Here is a 4,142-nt window from a genome sequence, read left to right as displayed (position 1 = left end):
ACTAATAAGTTTAAGTTCACTTTTAACATTAGCCATATAATCACCCAAGTGTCCAAGCATATTTGAATTGTATTTCAATTGTCTACCAAAATAAGCATTAAAATCTTCTTGCTTAGCCATAAATTTATCAAACTCATCTAAGCATGGGCTAGCAAATTTAGTAAATGGGATTACAGCTTTATCATATCTATAGAGAGAATTTACCTTTACTACATGTGTCGGGTTATCAAAACCATGAGTTTCTTCAATAGGTAATAGATTAATATTATATGTTTCTTCAACAGGCGGTAAATTAAGACCATGTATTTCTTCAATAGGAGGTAAATTCTTAACATCTTCAGCTTTAATACCCTTTTCTTTCATAGATTTCTTTGCCTCTTGCATATCTTCAGGACTGAGAAATAGAATACCCCTCTTCTTCGGAGTTGGTTTAGGAATAGGCTCAGGAATTGGCTCCGGAGGCGTCCAATTATTTTCATTTGTCAACATATTATTCAATAGAATTTCAGCTTCATCCGGTGTTCTTTCCCTGAAAACAGAACCAGCACAACTGTCCAGGTAATCTCTGGAGGCATCGGTTAGTCCATTATAAAAGATATCAAGTATTTTATTTTTCTTAAGAGGATGATCAGGCAAAGCATTAAGTAATTGGAGAAGCCTCCCCCAAGCTTGTGGGAGACTCTCTTCTTTAATTTGCACAAAATTATGTATATCCCTTAAAGCAGCTTGTTTCTTATGAGCAGGAAAATATTTAGCAGAGAAGTAATAAATCATATCCTGGTGACTACGCACACAACCAGGATCAAGAGAATTAAACCATATCTTAGCATCACCCTTTAATGAGAATGGAAACATTTTAAGGATATAAAAGTAGCGAGTTATCTCATATTTAGTGAACAGGGTAGCTATTTCATTTAATTTAGTAAGATGTGCCACAACAGTTTCAGATTCATAACCATGAAAAGGATCAGATTCAACCAAAGTAATTATATCAGGATGAACAGAGAATTCATAATCCTTATCAGTAACAAAGATAGGTGAAGTAGCCAAAGTAGGTTCAGGTTTCATTCTATCATTTAGGGATTGCTTACTCCATTTAGCTAATAATTTTTTTAGTTCGGTTCTACTTCGGCAAGCTAAAATAGCTAAAGAAGCATCTTGATCAAATACATAACCCTTGGGAATAGAAAGTGGTTCTTCATCATCACTTTCATCGGTATCATCAGATTCAATATTTTCAATCTCTCTAGCCCTAGCAAGTTGTTCATCGAGAAATTCACTAAGTGGCATAGTAGTATCAGGCCTAGAGGTAGTTTCATCATAAGTATCATGCATAGCAGAAGTGGCATCATCAATAACATGCGACATATCAGAACGAATAGCAGAAGCAGGTGTAGGTGTCGCAAGCTTACTCAAAACAGAAGGTGAATCAAGTGCAGAGCTAGATGGCAGTTCCTTACCTCTCCTCGTAGTTGAGGGATAGATCTTGGTTTTTGGATCTCTCAAGTTCTTCATAATGATAAGCAGATATATATCCCAAGTGACTGAAAGAATAGAGCTATGCTACCCGGCAACGGCGCCAGAAAATAGTCTTGATAACCCACAAGTATAGGGGATCGCAATAGTTTTCGAGGGTAGAGTATTCAACCCAAATTTATTGATTCGACACAAGGGGAGCCAAAGAATATTCTCAAGTATTAGCAGCTGAGTTGTCAATTCAACCACACCTGGAAACTTAATATCTACAACAAAGTGTTTAGTAGCAAAGTAATATGATAGTAGTGATAACGGTAGCAAAAGGTAACAGTAGTAAAAGTAATGTTTTTGGTATTTTGTAGTGATGATAGCAATAGCAACAGAAAAGTAAATAAGCGAAGAACAATATATTGAAAGCTCGTAGGCAACGGATCAGTGATAGAGAATTGTGCCGGATGCGGTTCATCATGTAACAGTCATAACCTAGGGTGACACAGAACTAGCTCCAGTTCATTGATATAATGTAGGCATGTATTCCGAACATAGTCATACGTTCTTATGGAAAAGAACTTGCATGACATCTTTTGTCATACCCTCCCGTGGCAGCGGGGTCCTTACGGAAACTAAGGGATATTAAGGCCTCCTTTTAATAGAGAACCGGAACAAAGCATTAACACATAGTGAATACATGAACTCCTCAAACTATGGTCATCACCGGTAAGTATCCCGATTATTTTCACTTCGGGGTTAACGGATCATAACACATAATAGGTGACTATAGACTTGCAAGATAGGATCAAGAACACTCATATATTGATGAAAACATAATAGGTTCGGATTTGAAATCATGGCACTCGGGCCCTAGTGACAAGCATTAAGCATATCAAAGTCATAGCAACATCAATCTCAGAACATAGTGGACACTAGGGATCAAACCCTAACAAAACTAACTCGATTACATGATAGATCCCATCCAACCCATCACCGTCCAGCAAGCCTACGATGTAATTACTCATGTACGGCGGTGAGCATCATGAAATTGGTGATGGAGGATGGTTGATGATGATGATGGCGATGGATTCCCCTCTCCGGAGCCCCGAACGAACTCCAGATCAGCCCTCCCGAGAGGTTTTAGGGCTTGGCGGCGGCTCTGTATCGTAAAACGCGATGATTTCTTCTCTCTGATTTTTTCTCATCAAAACTTAATATATGGAGGTGGAGTTGGAGTCGGAGACGCAATAGGGGGCCCACGAGGTAGGGGGCGCGCCCTAGGGGGGCAGGCGCGCCGCCACCCTCGTGGCAAGACGGTGGGCCCCCTGACCTTCATCTTTGGTAGGTATTTTTCTTATTTTTTGAAAAGTGTCTCCGTGAAGTTTCAGGTCATTCCGAGAATGTTTGATCCTGCACATAAATAACAACATGGTAATTCTGCTGAAAACAGTGTCAGTCCGGGTTAGTTCCATTCAAATCATGCAAGTTAGAGTCCAAAATAAGGGCAAAAGTGTTTGGAAAAGTAGATACGTTGGAGACGTATCACGTATGATCTCGAACATGGCCTCTTCTCCCTCTCTGCCGGTATTGTCCGCCATATCTTTTATTTAACACTAATCCATAAGAAATATAAAACAATTTAGTACTCAAATTACAATGCATGGATGCAATCAATAAGGAAAAACTGAATCATATAGTACATAATATGCATCGTCTCGAATAATATATAATCTCGAATACATCGTCTTGGATAATATATAATCTCGAATGCATCGTCTCAAATAATATATAATCTCGAATACATTGTCTCGAATAATCACCGGCTAGGTAGATAATAAATATCGAATACTATAGAAGAATCACGTCGACACCCAATGAGAAGGAACCATCACAGGATCATATCTCCGGTCATCTGCCCAAAGAACCTGCCAGGTATTGGAGAACCTGACGTCCATAGCAGCCATGTAGCGATGGACGTGCTCGTCCTCCTCCCTGACACAGCGACGCACCACCTCCGGTGGGGCCGGCTCCCTCTGCACCGAATGTGGCCCACGTGAATGCCACCAAAGGAGATCAAGGTCGACGACGGGACCTAGGTTCCTCACCAAGCGGCGAGCCCCTGAAGGTAGCACCTCCCAGTGCCAGCCCGGCAGAGCCCAGTCCCGGACATGGGTCCTCTGAAGCAGGACGTCGTCACGAACGGGTCGACGGCGAGGATGCGGGCCGGGCATTGTCGAGAAAAAAATACTATATGCCGCAAAAGTAACATTTTTAAAATTATTGGATTGTGATTTCTTATGTACAAATTTAAAAAATGCTATCATACTAATTAAGCAATTCTATATGCAATTTCATACTAATTAAGCATCTAACACTAAAAACAGAAAAAAACAACTTCTATACACCCATTAAAAACAGAAAAACAACATTATATAAAAAATACATACTAATTAAACACTAATTATATCCATCTAACATGCATTCATACATATATACTAGTGAAAAAATAATAATCTAAAACATGTAAACTAATTAAACATACAAAAATACGTATATACTAATTAACTTTAGGAAATGTGTGTGTGTGTGTGTGTTCAACATGCTTGTGTGTGTATGGGCTCGGGGAGGGGCGGCGCCCATGGTGGCCGCCGGGGGCGAGGGAGAGGGGATAGAGG

The sequence above is a fragment of the Triticum dicoccoides genome, chromosome 7A (genome assembly GCF_002162155.2).
Source record: "Triticum dicoccoides isolate Atlit2015 ecotype Zavitan chromosome 7A, WEW_v2.0, whole genome shotgun sequence".
Lineage (NCBI taxonomy): Eukaryota > Viridiplantae > Streptophyta > Magnoliopsida > Poales > Poaceae > Triticum > Triticum dicoccoides.
Note: the sequence above shows the minus strand (reverse complement) of the source record.